The sequence below is a fragment of the Moschus berezovskii genome, chromosome 15 (assembly GCF_049115385.1).
Source record: "Moschus berezovskii isolate FMDL1 chromosome 15, NW_MosBer_1.0, whole genome shotgun sequence".
Lineage (NCBI taxonomy): Eukaryota > Metazoa > Chordata > Mammalia > Artiodactyla > Moschidae > Moschus > Moschus berezovskii.
This window is the reverse complement of record NC_142474.1, coordinates 29639183-29657671: the sequence shown is the minus strand read 5'-3', so window position 1 is coordinate 29657671 and position 18489 is coordinate 29639183. Positions and strand designations below refer to the sequence as shown.

Below are 18489 nucleotides of genomic sequence, written 5' to 3'. Positions count from 1 at the left end.
CAGGCCTATGTGCCTGTAGGGGGAGAAGCAAGACGGAGACCCACATGAGGACCTTCTCCGGGGCCCGGGCTCCCAAACTAGGGACCAGCAGCCTGTCAGGTGTGTGAGGGTGGGCCCCCTGGTCAGCGTGAGGTCAGCATGGCCAGCCTGGGCCGAATTTGCCTGATTACACTCAGTGATTCAAAAGGAGTAGATTCCTTTTTAGAAAATTAGTTTTCCTGCCAGCACTCAATCCATCAGGGGCAATGGCAGGGTGGGGGTGCAGGGGACGCAATGTCCTGTGTGTGGCCTTCCCTCTGAGCACAGACCAGCCTGGCCGGGAGATGTGACCGCACATGACTACTGCCCCCGCTCCACCGGCTGCTCTTCTCTGGGACCCTTTCTGCCCCTGTCTCCTGATGCCATGGCCACAGATGCTCAGGCAGTGGAGATGGGCTGCAGGGCACCACGCCCTCCCTCCATGGCCACTCCAGGACCCCCAAGACCCCAGCCCCCGCCATGCAGGCTGCTGCCTTCCCCCATCCTTGTCTCGGCGCCCCCTCCTGAGAGCTGAGCCTGGCTGGGACCCCTCAGTGGATGGCTCTGGCCTTTCATCTCAAGACCACCTCCCAAAAGTCCAGGGGGAGCCCAGGGGTGGGTGCCAGGCCCTCCTAGACTCACACCTGTGACTAGATTGTCGGCCTTTATCAGAGCTCAGACCTGGAGGCAGTGGGGCTGACAGGACTCAGCTCTGCAAACCCCTTTCTTGGTTAAACTCCAGGAGCACAGGGTACAGGGGCAGATATGAGACTCCCCAGAGCAGTAGCCCCATCCCTGGTGAAGACACCATGCAGACGAAGCAACCCGGCTGCGTTTATCACCCTTGTCGATATTCCTCATGAAGCCGGAGATTTACCAAGCAACAGAACTGTCCTGTGGGCTCCATGCCCCGGCTGGCACGAGGGGACCAACGAAGAGAGCCAGGCACCCCACTACTGATGCCCAGTCCATCGTCAGGCAAGAACCCAGATCTCAGCACCAGGTGGGTGACCCCCAAGGCGTGACCTGTGCTGGCACCCCCCTGCAGCCCACCTTGTCTCCTCGTTTCTCTTCACGCATCCCTGCGGCTGGAGGAATTTCCCCAAATGACAGGCCTTTGCTTCTGCATCAAACGCTCTATTCCTGACACGCCCCTTGCACATTTCAGTCCCCCTTCAGCCTGGCCGGCTCCCTGCTCAAGGCCATTTGGAAGCTGAAGCAGAAGAGAGCACCCAGGGCAGGGGCTTGGTCCAGACCCCAGCTCTTTCCTACAGGGAGCTGGCAGACTCTCTTTCACCAAGGAGCACAGCAAGCATTTCACCCATGGGTACCACGGCAAAGGGTGTTGGCTGCAGAACCTCACCTGACCTTGGACAATGGCTGATGGCCCTGTGGCTGGGTTGGTTAAGTGAGCTTGCCCTGAGCTGCCCAGAAGCCCGCAGGGTGTGAGCACCCAGGACGCCACTGCCTGCAACCCTATGGGGTCCCAGAGAGCAGGGCATGGGGACTTGGGTGGCATCGCCTGCTCCCAGACACAGCCCACCCATCTCTCCTCCCCAAGGGCCACTCTCCTGGGGGCCGTGGATGTCCAGCCTCTTGCTCCCCTCTCACTCCCCCTGCCCTTGTTCAGGGAATGTTCCAGCAAGCCTTTGCTGAATAAGTAATTACCACACTTGATTGTGCATCTGAAGGGCACGCAGGGCAGTGCCCACATCAGGGTCCACTGTGAGGAGCCCCTGCAGCCTGAGTGCCCAGCTGGCTGTTTCAGCTCACTTTGACAGACATTCCTGCACCTCTTCACTGCATCCTGGGGTCCCACCTACCAGCAGGAGTCCCACCTTCCTTGGAATACTTTTTCTTTTCTATCTAGAAAAGTCCAAATACTGATGGACTACAAGCCGCAAGCTCTTAAACATGTCCATGGCTCAGAGACCAGATACCCCACAAGTCCACCCTCTACCTCGGAGGTCCCCACTCCTCTTCTCAGGCCCTGCACTCGCCTCCCCCAAATGACCTCAGGCAGACCACAGCCGTCTCCCCATGTGGCCGCCCTGCTGCTGCAGGGCCTCTGACCCCAAGGTTAGAAGGAAGCACAAGGGGGCTAAGCCCTGAGGCCTCCCAAGGAAGCAGGTGGGGCTGCTGCCAAGTCCTTTGGTGACTTGCAGTCACATCACAGACTCTGCACTTACGTGAGCAATGCCTCTGGCCCAGGGCATGGCCTGGCACGGGGATAGCCTGGGTTCTGGTGAATTTGCCATTTGCCGGAGAAGTGGGGCTGCACCCGCCCTCTGCCTCTCTTTTTACCAGCGTGTGAAGGAACAAGGCTGCAGCTAATACAGTTTGTGCATTTTATGAACCAAACAATTAAATAGGTTTTAAAACATCTGCTGATGGAATCACCCCACATGGGGAAGTACACTCAGCATTTTTAAGCAGCAACTGATACGAGATGCGGGGAACCGCTGCTGAAAACACCAGCAGCCCCGTTAAAATCAATAGAAAATTAGATGCTATGAAAAATGTGATCTGTGTCCAATTAGTTCTAATTGGAGCAAACAGCAATGTGGACAAAGGCCAGCACTCCGTGTGTGCACTGAGACTCGCGCCTGCAGCAGGCTCTGGGCCACACCGGTCAGCCTTGCCCAGCGGGGCGATGACACGCTGACACCAGGGCCGGAAGGCTGTGGGGCTGCTGCTGCTGCTCCTGAACACCCTCAGGCCTAGAGCTGTGTGACCACCTTATCCAGGAAGCCCCCCTGCATTGGATAAGGCCCCAGACCAAGAAAGCAGGCTCAGTACAGCCTCACCAAGTGAATTCCACCCCGGCGCCCAGCACCCCCAGCAGTCCCCAGGTCTGACCTTTGGTGGAGCAGAGAGCGACCCTGGGCTCTGGAGCATACACATCAAGCTGGAGCTCCCGAGGCTTCCTTGGCTCCTCTGAGCCTCCATTTCCCTACATGGAGGTGCCGGATCCTACTCATTGTCACTTCATGCCTCATCACCACTGTCATAGCTCCAGGGGTGCCCCAGCCACTTGCCCCTCAAGGGCAGTGAGGCACCACTTCATTCATGCTGCCCCACAATCTCTGACCCAGGATTTCAGCAAACAGCATCAACTGTGGGCAGAGAACACCCGCAGGGACGTCACAGTGGACACTGGCCAATGTCCTTAGTGAAGATGTGGCACCAAATTCTGCTCATGGATGACCAACTGCCCAGACCCACCTGAGATCAAAGAGGCTGACCTCACAGCCCACTTCATGGGGTTGAAGTTGCACCCTCCCCGGGTTATCACAGAGACGGGGACCCCGAGACCAAGGGTCCTCCCTTCCAGTTCCATTCTCACACCCTCAGGCAGGCGGCAGCTCCTCCCTGCCAACTTCCCTCCCCTCCTGACCCAGGAGGTGCCACCCACTTGTATCTGGATCCGTTTTGTGTTTTTCAGTATGGAGTTTTAAAAATTTAAACATCAATAACCTAATATTTCTTCAGTGCCAGCACTACCTATTAACACTAGGATTCACCACTAAATTAATTTTTAATTCCAGATTTTGGTTAATTATTAAAATCAATAGCAAAGAATGACGATCCTGGGAGTTTGAGTGGCCTGGCCAAAGGAGCCTTCCCAGGGTTATGTTCGGGCTGCTGCGACCATGCAGGGGAGTCTCAAGGGAGAGCCACAATTCAGAGGCAAAAGGGAACCACATCCCCACAACAGCCCGTTTCTCATTATCGCCAGCACTGACCTAACTGGATGCCGACCGAGACCCACTCAACCCAGCTCCATAACTTTTCTATTAAAAAAAAAAACAAAAAACAAAAACGTATTATTTCTCAACACAGATAAAAGTTTAATACAGAGTTGTCCTGGTTTTTAATAAACTTGTCAAAAAGAGCAGAGCAAATTGATGGCCCCTCTTAGAGATAAATTTCGCCTCAAACAGACCCAAAGAGCAGGGACACGGGGAGATGGGAGGCAGGGACGGAAGGGGACGCACGAGGATTTTGCTGTTCTTTGCAAAAATGCTAAGACAAATTTTTGTGTCTTGTTATCTCAGAGACGGACCAGAGTAAAAGCTGGTATGATTTCAGGAGAGAGAGTTGCTAGCCTGAGACCATATGGGTGAGCCCTGAGGTCTGGGGAGGGGTGGCAGCTTCGGAGCGAATTAATGGCTGATGTGTCTGGAGATAAGAAAAGGGCAGTGGGCACCACGGGGCCTCCTGGGATCCACGTAGCCCATCCGCCCGTATAGCCGGATTCGGCACCGCAGAGCTCAGAGCACGGGACTGGCCTTGTCACCCCCATAGACTAGTGGGAGGGCCACTGCGGCTGCCCACAGGCCAGGGACACCACCCACACCAAAGCCTGTGTATCATTCTCCCTCCAGCTTGGCCAGGCCTTCAGGATTGGGAGACACAAAAGTGCACTCCAGGCCACAGGACTGGCACCTACGCTTTGAGGGGACTCAACAGGCCCTGTTCCTTCACCCAAGATCATCTGCTCCACCGGCCTTGGTTGGGGGGTGAAATTCCAATGTTAGAGATTCACTTCTTGGTTAGAATAGAGGGAGGCAAGGTCCCTGGGGAAGGGGAGTGACAGGCTGCTGCCTGCGACGCCTCTGGGGCATGTTGCCATTTCCAGCACAGGAGGGAATGGCCGGAGTCAATGAGGAAAGACCACAGGGTGCGGGGCCTCGGGGGACCCCAGCACCAGCCTCTGCCTGCTGTAGGATGAGCCCCCCAGCCTGCCACCTCCCTTCATCCCGGACACAAAGCTCCAGCCCTGGCTGAGCTCCTGGCCCTCTTCAGCCCTTGGATGCAGCTGGCAGAGTTCTCCAGGTGCTGCTGGATTTGACGCCCACCAAGGAGGCTGGTAGGGGCGGGGAACAAAACACAGTGGGGGGCAGAGCTCAGAGCCTCACCTCCTGTCCTGTCGTCGCCATTGCAGCTGCGGTCCCAGGCACTCCAGTGGCGGGCAGGGTGCGAGGGGGCCACCCCAGGTTCATCCAAGTTCACCCTCTCCAACAGGACAGCTGAGAATGTGGACTAACTATTTATACCGGCCACGGTGGACGGGCGGCTGGGGGGACACGCAGCCTGGTCACCATATGTGGGCATGACCCGCGGCGCGCAGGCCTGCCAGGGGGATGGGCCCAGAGCTGCGTGTCTGTCCTGGGTGTCCTTCAGCCTCCCAAGTCCCCACGGGCACCCGTGACAGGTTCTGGGGACAGCTGCCCTCTCACCGCCCTGCTGTTAAAAATACCTGGGTCACTCCCCCTCCGTCCCACGTGTCCTCCTGCACCGGCTCATGCTCACACCTGCCTCTGGCCCCGGCCGTCCTCACTGGCTCCCTCCCCACGCTAGAGGCTTGACCCCCTGGGGGTCCCCAGACTCTCAACCACCAGGTCTTTTGGTGTCATCCTGGAGGGGAAGAAGCCAGTGACCCTCCAACAACTTTTGTACAGTGGCCTTTTCACCTTTGTTCTCTGTCTGGGCTAGATAAGGGGGCCTGGGGGTGCATCTGAGCCCAGCCTCTCTGGCCCCCACCAGCACCTGGTTGGACCACCTGCTTAGCCCAGGAAGCAGAGAGGGCCTGAGACTTAATGGCGATCCTGAAGACCCAGGTGGGTCAGCCCAGGGAGTTGGTGTCCTTGCCAGACCTGCTGTCTGCATCTCTCCACCTAAGGAGCAGCGGTGGCTGTAGCGGTGGCCCTCTCATCCCTGCCCTTGAGACGCGTAGCCCTGCATGCAGCCTGCAGCCGTGCCTCCGCACTGCAGCGCCCTGGGGAGCAGCTCTGCAGCGGCTGCACTGCTCCCCACCACCCCCACCAGCCCTCACTGCCGGCAGGCCGGGCCTCCCTGGTCAGAGAGACTTGGTACTTGGGCACTAAAGGGGGAGCCAGGAACACAGCCCGGAGCAACTCCAGCTGTGAATGCCTGGGATCTGGCCTTGTGGGGCCAGCTGAGAGAGACCGGAGCTGGACATGGGCCGGAGCGAACAGCACCAGTTTCTGAGGCTGTGCGGGGGCCCCTTCCCTTCCCGAGAGTCATAGCTGTCTCTTCTCATCCCCAAGCCAGCTGCTGACGGGCCGAGGACATTAGGCAAGGCCAAGGCCCCTCAGAAAGCCCCGGGGGCTCCAAGCCTGGCGACCCTAAGGAGCAGTGGGCATCAGAGGCAGGGAACAGAGCTGCAGTGAGGCGAGAGGCCCTCTGCAGTCGGACGTGCAGCCAGCCGAGCTGGGCTGAGTCAGCACCGCTCAGACAGGACCACGGTTACCCTTTATGCTAAGGTGGCAGCAACTAATGCAACGGACTGGCCCCGCCTCTAGCCACACCTACTGACCCACTGGCCCCGCCTCCCCTGCCGGCAAAGGGCTCCAGGGCCATCTTCTCCACCTGGCCCTCATCCCCAGATTACTCGGATTCCCTCATTTCTTATTTGGAACACTTGGGGTGGGGGTTGCAATTCAAGCAGTGTTCACTGTCATGGACCCGGGGCTGTGGCAGCTCAGGTGTTTGTCCTACGGGTCAGTCTTATCACCTCATGAGCAATTTGTTCTTCAGTAGACATTTTTCACGTGGGGCTGTCAGTTTTAAGAGAGATCTCTGATACCTGCTCACAGAGGCCTTCACCATGGCCACCCCAGCCCCTCTTTGAAAGCCTCGTGCAATCTAGTTTCTTGCCCTTGATGAACCCTCAAATAGAGCCACGCATCCCCTCTTTGAAAACTGTGCCCCAAGGTACGTGGCACCTGGCTCCAGAAAGGAAAGACAACTTGCCCTCCAAGCACAGCTTACCTGAGCACACCTGAGCGCACCCATGCAGAACCTGACCCTGATTCAGAGCTGCTCTCTGTCCAGTGTGGAAGCTTCAGCTGGAGCATGGCTAGAGTTAGTGAGCCATAGCATAGAAAATTTCAACTAATTTCCTCATGAACTGATGAGCCCTACAGTCCTTGGACCTACTGTTTCCACCAGCAGAACCTGGACCACCATCGGACTGCTGTGGGCCAGATTCCGCATTCTCAGATGCCTCCCTGGGGACATGCCCTCTCTGAGCTCCGGGAAGGGGGCATTGGCCACCCCATACAACCTGGACCTCTCCCTGCAGCCACACAAGGCCATCGGTATCCCCAGGTTGGCGGGTGAGCCCCTGAGTGTGGGCTGTTCTGCTTTCACCCTCTTGGCTCACTCCAGGCTCCTCTCCCCTCACTGGAGCCCCAGAGTCCCTGTGGCAGCATGTCAGAGTTGGGGGGCACTGTCCAGCAAAAGACCCTCTGGGCAGAGCACAGGCACTGCTCCCACAGGTCTCCCCCATTCTTCCCAGAGAAAGGCCCAAAGACTCCACCCAGAGGAACGCCAGCCTTGCTTGAGGGCCCGTCCCCAGCTCCTCGCCTGGAAAACCAAGAGATGGAGCTTATACAGAAAATACAGCCTCATCAGCATTGCTGGGGGCAGCAGGACTAAGCAAGGGGCTCTAGCCAGGGGGGCCCTCTGGTGCCCCTTTCTAATTTGGCAGGTAAGAGACCCACCACAATTTACAGCTGAAAAGGCCAAGGCTCTCTCTGCCTGCAAACTCTCTAGTTTTACTGCTCAGTCAAACCTAATTCCAAAACACTAATGCTTTTATTTAAACACCACATCCTGCAATAAAGGCTTAATGTGCAGTGGGACGCATGGAGGGGAAGAGAGCGTGTGTCTGCGGCCAGCCTCGGGGGCCGCACCCGGCTGCTTCCCTCCCTGCGGCCGGAGCTGGAAGCCGCAGGCAGAGATGACCTTCCCAGGATTCGGGGCGCTGACCCCTTCTGGCAAGGTCATCTTCCTCTGGCCTGGAGGCCAGAAGGAAGGCAGTGTTCATGGACAGTCCCACCTCCCACGGTGGATGCCAGCAGAGTCAGAAGTGAGGAGACTTGAAAACTGGGAAGGGACCCTGAACCCTCAAATGCAGTCAGCTCCTTGGGAGGTGGTGGCCCCAGGTGAGCTTGGAACTGCCCATGCCTCCTTGTCTCCAGCTCCTTGAGGAGCCTGAGCGGCTCACAGAACCTGGCTGCCCCCAGACCTTTACAGCAGCTGGAGGAGGCCAGCTCACTCCTCCTCCCTGCCCCACCCCCAACCCAAGGGCCAAATTCCTGCCAAAGGTCAGGGTGCCGGAGGGGCCGGGGCATCTGCCATGGGTCTGGGCAGCAGTTCCAGGGAGGGCAGGAAAGATAGAAATGACGCATGCATTGGAAAAATAGCCCCGAGGCCGTGGAGGACGTGCCCTGGGCAGGCTGCAGACGCCACCACTCCAAGAGCCAGAAACTGACAGGGACACCCCTCCTCCCACAGCAGCCCGGCCCCACCACCTGCCCCCAGAGCCTGCTGCCCTTTGCCTCACCAGAGAAGGTTCTGCGCTGCAGAGACAGCCTTCAGAACTGGACACAGCATGCCCCGAGTGCCTGGGTGTTCACGGTCCAGCCACGGGACCCAGAGGATATCACCCCAGCCCCTGTCCTGCCTGGGACCTGGCTGGTGCAGGACAGGTGGGTTGGGTCCTGGCCTGCACCACACCGGCCAGCGTGACCCCACCGTCCTTCACACAGCAAAGCGCTTTCAGCCAGAGTCGCTGAAAATCAGAGAGCAGCGTGGGGTCTGAGGGGCAGAACAGGTGCCCCAGAAATGCTGGCCAGGGTGTCTCAGAAGGAGGGAGTATGGCCTGAAGCTAGGGAGACTGAGCCACATGGTGCTCTCACCGTTGCCTCGCAGACGGCCTGACAGCAAAGACCGAGTGTCTCTCCCTCAAAAAGCCCCTCGCACGTGGCCACCCAACCCCTTCCCTCCTAGGCAGCTGGCCCATCCTTCCTGATTACTCTGCTTCTCCTCTGAGCAGTTTCCTGCCTGCATCTCACGAACAGCTCCTTCTGCTGGCAAAGGCCCCTTCCAGGGTGGCAACAGGTGACGCCCCAGAGCCACCGGCGCCCCCACACCTCCAGCCCCTACATGCCCCCCGGCGGACCCCATGCCTGACACAGGCCACCTCCCCTCTGCCGCAGTCAGCACGTTGAATATTTAATGTCTGGTGAACGCTTCCACCTGCTGACACAGGCAAAGTGACAGAACAATACTGGCCGGGGACAGGCCGGCCACTGACGCCCAGGCAGCCTGCCACAGAGGCCCGGCCGGCCACAGCTGCCCGTTTGTCTGTCCCCTGGGCGGCCCCATGGGCGCGCTGCCCCCTTCCTCCAGCGAGAGAGTTCCCAACCTGAAATACATACTTCTTTACATTCCATAGCTTAGCAGGTCCATATGGGCACATAAAGAAGTATGTTTCCCAAGCAGGTAGTCCAGCGGGCATGGCTGTGGGCGCGGGAAGGGCCCCCCGAGAAGCTGCCCCGGACCCTGAAGTCAGCACACCCCGCCCTGCATCCCCGCGGCCCCCGGCCCGGCCCTCCCCTTTCTCCCCTGCTGTCTCTCTCACACACGCACACACACAGTCAGGAAGGGCAGACATAGAAAACGTATCTCTAAAGTCTCGGGACTCCCTCGATCACCACACATCTGTTCAGTTTTGCATCAGTGACACAAGAAAGGACCCAGGATGCCACCTCCCACCCTTGGCCCAGGAAGGATAAGCCATTCCCTCCTCCTGCTGGCACCTCTCCTCCACCTAAGCACCACCATTCCTGGCCAAGTGCACGTGGCGGGGGGACTGCATGAAGGGACAGCACTCGGGAGGACCCCGCCATGGGCGGCCAGGGAGCAGGGTAGTCAGAGCCCGCAGAGAGCCGGCACCCCTGGCCACAGGCACAGATGGCCGAGAGGCAGGCAGGCCTTACCTGGGCAGCAGCTGGGCGGCTTCCTGGGCGGGTCCCTGGTGATCCAGCCTCCCAAGAGCCAGTGCCCGAGGGCAGGGCTCAGGCCCCGTCTCTGAAGACGTGCATGAGAAAGACAGTTGCAGGTGGACCTCGCGTCCCCAGAGGGTGGCTGGAAGCTGCTAGAAAGGGGCCCAGGCTGTGGCCAGCTCCCTTGGCGCCTCGGTCTGGCCACAGAGCAGACACCCAGCCGGGTGAGGGACTGGTGCCGGCTCGGCCTCCCTGCACTGACCGCCACCTCCGCCGACACCCTTCCTCATCCCTCGCTCTCTTCTCCTGTCCTCTTCCCTCCCCCCCACTCTTGGCGCATCACCACCTAAAGTGCCGCTTGTGCTGGCGGCGGGTGGCTCCCACGGGCACCCAGGGTGGCCAGCCCTCACCTGGCTCTTTGTGGCCTGCGCCCAGACTCCGCCAGGCCTGATCAATACCAATTTACAGACAAACGCAGGGGCCGCCTTCCTGTTAATGAATTTCCCCGGTGCTCACCGCTTCTAATGAACCCGTTAAACAGGGTTTAAGTAAACTTAGCAAGCGGCCAACTAAGCACTTTGGAATACTTAATTGTATCGATATTGTTTTCCACAGCATTTCAAAATTTCTCTGTGATGGAGAGCAGAGGCCCCTCCTCCCCACCACCTTCCATGGCCACCATGAAGCCAGGAATCAGAAAACCATGAGAGTCTGAAGCAGAGTAATGGGACCTTAGGGCCAGTCCCCATGCAGGAAGGAGAGCCACCTCAGCCCAAGCCGGCATTGGGAGGACAGAGAAGCAGCATGGGACAGAGGCCCCGCTGTGGCCAGGTAAGGCCCATGGGTGAAAAGTAGAACTTGGAAGGAGGGTGTCAAGTAGACAGGCCAGGTGCAGATACACAGAGTCTGCCCATTGGGCCCAGGTCCTGTGTGGCTAGGAACTGATCCTGGCCTGAGGACAAGGCCCTGGGCCTGAGTGGACTTCTAATTCTCCTTTCATTAGCAAGACAAGGTCCAGGGTTACCCTGCCTGCCCCTTCCCCATGGGGCAGCCTGGCCATCCTCGTGTAGATGGGTGCAGAGAGGGTTCCAGCACTGCTGCCACCTGGGGCAGGGCTGTGTCTGCAGAGCCTGCATCGTGCAGAAGACTCTGAGGGATTTCTCAAGTCCCTGAGCTTGGCAGCAGCACTGGGCACAGCGGAGCTGGAGTTCATGGGGGTGGGGGTGTGATCAGGGCTCCAAGGGACACCCCACTAAAAGCAGAGATCCTCCTGGCAGAAGGACATGGAGGAGCAATGTCCCACTTCTGTGTGCTGCTGCCATTTGTCATCCTCAGGGAACCAAGGATAGAAAAGGACAACAGAGACCGCTGCGCCAGCTCCCACTTCTCCTCAAGCCCCCCCGGGGCTGGAGGGCGCCCTTGAGAAAAGCTCAAATGATACCTGGAGTCTGAAGCCCAAGTTTCTAGGCTACCCTCTGACAAATGAGGCCTCAGAGACTGGGAGGTGTGGCCAAGGCTCAGGTCTAGGATCACCTCTCTGACCCCCATTCCCAGGCATTCATATGGATGGTGTCTGGACAGGGGAAAGCTGGGGGTCCCAAGGGGCAGGAGAGTCACCCTAGGTCCAGCCAGAGCCCTGGCGAGCTCCTATCCACTCAAAAATGAACCACAGCCACTTTTCAAGAAGTTTCCCGTCTCAACAGAAAAGGACCACCAGCCACCTCCAAGGGAACCATGGAGGCCAGTGTGCTGGCCCGGCCCCGTGCCAAGTCCAGCCCTTCAGCTGTGAATGCTCCCAGCCCCCAGCCAGGTGGAGGTCTCTCTCTCCTAGAGACCACCGACTGCTCCCCTCCAGTCCCGTCTCCGCCCACATGTGCCCCTGCTGTACACGCCCAGCACAGGGACCCTCCCTACCCTGACCCTGGCTGTGAGAGCCGCCAAAGTCCAGAGTCCCCTCCTGGGGCAGCCTCACCACAGGCCCGGCTCCGGGACCCCTGCCCCCAGCATCTCCACGGCCGCAAGTTCGGAGGGAAGTTTCGCCACATTCCCACCTGAGCCACGCTTTGTTGCAGGTCAGTCACGCCTTCCCCCAGACCCCGCGGCCCCCACCGCAGCACCTCGACCCTCATGGCACCCCGGCAGTGACTGCAGGCACTGCTTCCTTGCAAAACGCCGGCATGTCAAAGTTCTCGCATCGTGGTTGGACGCGCCCTCCCGGCCCTGCTGTCTGCTGGCTCTGCAGTTTTCCAAATGCGGACGATGCCACGAGCCAAGAGAAAACTCCGAAGCACCCCCGGCTGGAGCCACGCGGCGCCGGCACCATGGTTCCCCCTCGCCGCCGGCACACCCCCCCCGCGGCCGCCGGCAAGTTTGCGGGGGGCCGGGCGGGCTGAGTGGGACTCACCGCGGAGCCCCTCCGGCCGGGCTGGCGACGGCGGCCGTGGGCGCAGGGTCGCGGCTCCCGGGTACGGTGCGCCCCGTGCGGCTCCCAGAGAGATGGTGCTGCAGCCGCGGCAGCCCATCCTTCTCCCCGAGCCAATCGCGAGCGCAGGGGTGGGGGAGGCCCGGCTCCCGACTCGTCCGCACTTGGGGGGCGGGGGTGGGGGGAGCGGAGAGAAAGAAGACACCAGGCACCCCCTCTCCGCACCCTTGCCCTTCCCCCAGCCCTCCTGCAGCAGCGAAGACTTAGCAGGGAGGGAGATCTTGAGAGAGAGAGGGAGAGAGAAAGGAGGAGCAGGGTGGCAGGCTCTGCGGAGTTAGGGAGCGACCTCTCAGCCCGCACACCTTGAGCCTCCCTGCCTGGGCTGTGTCTGCAGGACGCTTCCGCACCCCGGCCGGGGTCAGCGCAAGGTAGAGGTCAGGTGAACAAAAGGGGATGGTCTGGCGGGTGTGCAGGCTCACGCAGGCAAAGCCGGCCGCACGGGAGACCCACACAGGCAGGGGGAGGGGAGGGCAGGGGAGGGCTGTCCCGAGGGGCCAGAGCGGGCGTGGGCCCCCCCTTCGGATCAGGAGCCGGCCTCACCTTTGCAGTCCTTATATACCCAGCCAAGCATCCCAAACACGCGCCCCGGCCAAGTGGCCCCTCGGGCTGTGCTCTCTGACCATATTTAGTCAAGCAGGGGAAAAAATAGCCTGTCAGCTGGGCCGCGGCTGGCCGGCCACCGGGAACAGGGTGGGAGCGCCAGCGCCATTGACTGCCGGTCCCGGGCCCAGGCTGCCGGCCGCCGCCCCTACCGGCCCCTCCCCACGGGCCTCCCACTGGCGGTCCCTGCCCTGCCATCCCCCCTGCTATTTTTAGCCCAGCCCAGTGCAGAGGCGCCTGGCGGCAGCGGGCAACCACACAGCCCGCCCCAAGGGGTGCCCTGGGGAGACCCTGGTGGCCCCAGGGCACAGGCGGGCAGCAGGCCTGCCACCTCCTCCCATCCTGGGCTCCAGGGGTCTGTGCCCACCTGTGCCCCCTCCACTTGGCCCTGTTGCCCAGAGTTGGGACCCACATCAGGTGGTAAGGGAGCCACTGGGTTTCCAGAGGCTCGTAGGCCAACCCCGTGAGACGACAGGTCACCTTGGACAGCGAGCAGGCAATGTGCTTCCACACTGCATCCCAGGCTGCAGCCAAGGGTGTGTGTGAATGGGGCACCCCAGGTCCGTCCATGCACCGTTACCTGCCGGCACCCCCACCCTGGGCACAGTGAGCTGGCTGTGTGCTGGGCACAGCCTGCAGGCACCATCCTCTCAGGGCTGGACACATAGGCCGATTGTCCCCCGCCATGTGTGGGCTGGGCAGGTCTCCTTGCATCCTGGCATCCCCCAGGACCAGGAGAGCAGACGGCATTAACTGGGTGGGCCCACTTCCCCAAAGATCAGGTGCAGGATTCACACGGAAGGGGGAGGGGCAGTCAGCATCACTGTGCCCGGAGTCCTGACCGGGGCATGGGCAGCAAAAGGACCCTGCCTGTGAAAAGCCATGTCCCCTGCACCTCGCAGGCCTGGCCCAGCCAGGGATGTGGGGGCGTCTGTGCCCCTCAAAGTAGGCTTCCCTGTGCCCATCCCCCATGATACCCCAGGCCAGGACTCAGAGTGCAGGGTCCAGTCTTGGGTCCGGGGTGTGGTGAGGATGCTCTTTGTGGATCACCTGGGGATCCAGCCTGACTCCCATGGAACGGCCCGAGCAGGGAAGGCATGGCTGCATACCCCAAGAGTCCCGCAGAGGGACCTGTAGCTAGAGCAGGGCTAGGGAGGAGCAGGGGCAGGGCTGGGGGACCACACTCCTAGAAGTGCCCAGCCAAAGGCCTTCTGTTAGCTCTGAACAGGGTTGGGGGTGGGGGATCACAGAGGTTGAGCAGGAGCATCAGGCAGCCAGGGACTCCTGATTGGGCCTGATTGGGGGGTGAGGCAGGCCTATCCCCAAGGCGGCCCTGTGAGTGATGCTTCAAGCAGTGAGGGTGGGGGAGAGGGTGTGGAGCAGGCGCTGCAAATCACCTAACCACCCCTAATCGCCTCCTTGTGGCAGCTGGCCCTACCTGGACAGAGCACAGGCTCACCTCCCAGGAGAAGGGCTAAGTGTGGGTGGCCGGTCCAAGGGCCTCCCAGACGATAGAGCACTCTGTTCACTTAACCACATCACCAGCATCCATGGCTATTCCAGAAGCTTCTCTGGGGATTATCTCCTAATCTTCAAAGCACCCCTTAGAGGCAGGCATCCTGTTGTCCCCACTTTGCTGGGCAGGGACAGGGCTCAGAGGGGGAGCTGACTTGCCAGAGGACACACAGCAGGGGGCAGAGCTGGGCAGTGTCCTGCAGTCTGGTTGCTCTCCAGCACTGTGCCATCCAGAGCCCCCTCACTGGGGCAGTAAAGACAGACCCATCCTGCCTCAGGTGCCGAGCGTGGGAGACGCATGGAAGGCCTCCCACCTCGTGGTCCTCAGGAAGGCAGCAGACAACACAACGGCATTTTCCACGTGAGGATGGATAAACCTTGGCCTGAGAGTCCGGAGGCCCACCTCCCACCCTCATTCATTCCCCAGCAAGGACGTGCGGCTCACCCGCTGTGGCCACATGGGCTGGCCGTGCATGTCCAGTGAAAATTCTGCCGAGGCCGGACGCTCTGTGCTCACCCATGGGGCCATATGTGGCTGCCGAGATCTTGTAGTGGGGCTGGTGTGGCTGCAGAGCTGAGTTTTAGATTTGGTGTCATTTAATTAACTTTAGTTTCAGTAGCCGCCTGTGAGCAGCAGCTGCTGTGCTGAGGGGCAGGTAGGAGAGAAGATGGAGAAGGAAGTGGGGGTTCTAGGATGCACAGAGGAAGCAGTTTGGGGAACGGATGGGCTTGTAGATCAGCCCGTGGATGTGAGAAGTGTCTTGGTGGGAGCACCCACGCAGAGGGGATCAGGAGGGCAGAGGACAGTGGTGAGGGTAAAGGGACCCGTGGCCGGGCTGGGCAGAGGCTGGTGCTCCCGTGGGAGTGCTGCAGGGGTCAGGGTTGAGCTGCCAGGAGACCCAGGCCACCGGGATGGATGCTCCCCAGCAAGGCTGAAGTCCAGCAGGGAGAGGCACTCAGGTTGTGGCCAGACCTTGAGTCTGTCCACAAGACCTGCTGACTGAGGAGGGGTGAGCAGTCCCTGGGGAATAGGGAGCTTCTCCTGGCAAGGTGGGAGGAAAGGAAAGGGTGGTCAGGACCTCTGCCTGGTGGGAGGGGCCTCTGCCCCAAAGGCTTAGAATCCCACTCCCTCCCCTCCCCCACCCCCTCTTCCTCCCCAACCTCCCACTGCCTCCTCCCACCCCCCCGTAATGCAGGAGGCACCTGAGTGGCCGTGAGGGGGTGGGAGGGGGGCTCCTTCCTCGGAGCCTGTTGTACATCTCAGAGGGGTCCCTGGGATTGGTCTCGGCGGGGGGGGGGCATCTCCTGGTGAGGAGCTCGTGGAATCCAGGTAAATGGAGGCAGGGGCAGTTTCTGGGTCCCTCGACCCTCACCCCTGGAGCTGGGCGAGGAGGGGAATGGTGGGTAGCAGCTGCTGGAGAGCAGTGATTTCCTGGAAGCACGAGGACAGTAATGGAGCCTGAGCAGCCCCCGGGAGCAGTGGCTGCTGCCTGAGAGTGTTTCCTGAAGCTCTGTCCCTGGGGGCATGGGGCTGGAGTCGGGGTGTGGGGCGGAGCTGGAACTAGGGGTGTGGGGTGAGGGGCCTTGGGGCCGGGGGCTGGGCAGCAGCCCTTGTTTGCGTCCCTCCATCTGCCCGCCTGGAAAGAGAGGGGGTGTGAACCCGGGAGACCCCACCAGAGCTGCCTGAGCCTGATTCCAGCTTCACTGAGAGACCCTGGGGTGCCTGGGCAGGATGGGGCAGAGAGAGAGCACTCTGATCTCCGAGTCTCAGCTTCCTGGTCTGTGAAGTGGGGCCATGGCTGCTCCTGGGCGGTGGTGAGATTGGTGTGGACAGAACCCCTGGCCGAGGCCCAGCCAGGGAGACCCCCCCCAGACAGCATCACGGTCTCCCTCACCAGCGGAGCTGATGGATGGATGAATGAATGACCCATTCAGGGGTCAATCAACACCTCGACCACTAGGTAGCATGTGGGGGGGAGCAGGGCAGATGGCTGGACACAGGTCAGTGTGCATTCAGCTTTGGGGTGGAGGTGAGGCTGGGGTCTTATTTGGAGTGGCGGGGAACAAGGCTAAGCCAGTGCCCTTGAAGCCACAGTCAGAAGGGGGAAGACCTTCACCCATGTCTGGGAACCCACCTCCCCAGGAGGCATCCAGAGCCATTCAGAGCATCAATCCTCAGTCAACTGTGTTCCCTCTGACGAGACCCTGCTCCTGCTCACTCTCTCTTCCCCGAATCTTTAAACAGAACAAAATAAAACCTAGATTTTATTTTAAAATTTCACTGTACTTTCAGACAACAGCAAACACATTCTCTGCGATGGCTTCTCCACTAAGATGAGCCCAGCTTACCAATCAGAGCCCCTGAGCCGTCGACGTCCTCCTGCGGAAGATGGTCAGCATCACCAGTCACCAGAACAGTGACCGCAGCGGGACACCGCCTCACACCGCCGGGACGGCTGGAAACGAAAGGAGCCCCAAACTGGAAAATAATAAGTGTTGCTGTTGTCGGTGAGGATATGGCAAAATTTGAACCTCCAGTGTTGCTGATGAGATGGTAACATGGTGCGGCTGCCGAGGAGAATGGTCAGGGAGCTCCTCAAAAATCAAACCAGCACGCCAGCAACCCACTCCGATGACAGGGGCCTAAGCAGACACTCACACTGGAGCACTCACAGCAGCCGAAGGGGACCCAGAACCGCCTGCCCATGGATGGACAAACCCACACAGGCTACACGGCGCACACACCTGGGAGACATGGTGCTGACTGAACGACACGAGCCACCTGGGCAGGAGGAGCCACAGAGATGGAGCAGACGGAGGCTGCCAGAGCCTCGGGACAGGAGAGCAACCACCCGATGGGAACCCAGCCCTCTTCCCAGGGAGAGGAACGTTCTGGAACCAGAGAGAAGTGATGGTGACTGTGCTAAATGCCAGGGAATTGTTCACTATAAAATAACTCATTTTATGTTATGTGGATTTCACCCCAATTAAAAAACAACAAAAAGATAAGTGGAGCTCAGGGTCCAGCCACACCTCCTCTCCCCACTGACCCCACCACCTGGACACAGGCAAACCCCCAGGCTCTGAAGACCGTGTTCCTGTTCTCCTGGGGACCTGAATGATGGAGAGGGTATCCCCAGCTTCACCTCTCTCAACACCCCGGCACCTGCTTCCACTTGGGCAGGGGGCAGGAATGGGGAGGGGATGAGGGAAGGGAGAGGGGAGGAGGGGGAGCAGGAAGGGGAGGAGGACGAGCAGGGAGGGGAGGAAGGGGAGGGACAGAAGGGGCAGGAGTGGGGAGGGACAAGGGGCACAGCTGCTGCCCTTTGGGCTAAGGACAGCCGCAGTAGCAGACTTTGGAGGGATGTCATGTTGCCCGGTTCTGTCTGCTGCTGGAATAGTCCCTGTGGGGTAGACAGGATAAAGCCCCTCCCCAAAGAGGCCCACATCCCGTCCCCAGAACCTGTGGACGCAGCTGTCCCTCTGCCTGGGTGGCGGGACCACAGACCTGGAGGCACAGAGTGGCTCCTAAGCAACTAGGGTGTCTGTGCTCAGTGCATGTCTGCCAGCAGGACTTCTCAGAGCCTTTCTGAGGCCAGGGCCAGTGTGCACTGTGAGTCCCTGAGCCCTGCCTCTGCTCACCCACACCTCACCACCCTGGCACACACAGGCACATGGCATCTGTGGTGGGGGCTTGGAGGAGAGGGTGAATGGAAAGGAGGCCCATGAAGCAGAACCCGGTGTGAAATGCCTGTGGTGGTGGGGAGGATCATGAGGTCACCTGGTGCCAGATTTCAGTGCCCAGACCGTCAAATGTCCACATGGGCACAGGCCAACGTGCCCACACACACATGCTTGCACATGAGCACACGCGCACAGCAAAACAAATGTGCGTACATTACCATAATGGTAGTGGGAAAACCACCCTGACAGCTCGTAAAGAAAGTGATATTTCACTGCCGTGATGTCAGCAGAGAGCAGTTTGTTTCCAGAGACATCCTCCCCCCAAGAATGGTGACAGCCTCACCGTCATGGAGACGCAGGGTGCTTCGG

General features: G+C 60.0%; 1 pseudogene across 1 annotated transcript; it reads left to right on the top strand.

Annotated features, from left to right (window-relative positions):
- The first annotated feature begins 11218 nt into the window (after positions 1–11218).
- LOC148775401 (uncharacterized) lies at positions 11219–17426 on the top strand (annotated as a pseudogene). Its single transcript, XR_016039144.1, has 2 exons — positions 11219–12689; positions 16730–17426. The product of XR_016039144.1 is annotated as an uncharacterized LOC148775401 (transcript).
- Positions 17427–18489: the final 1063 nt, after the last annotated feature.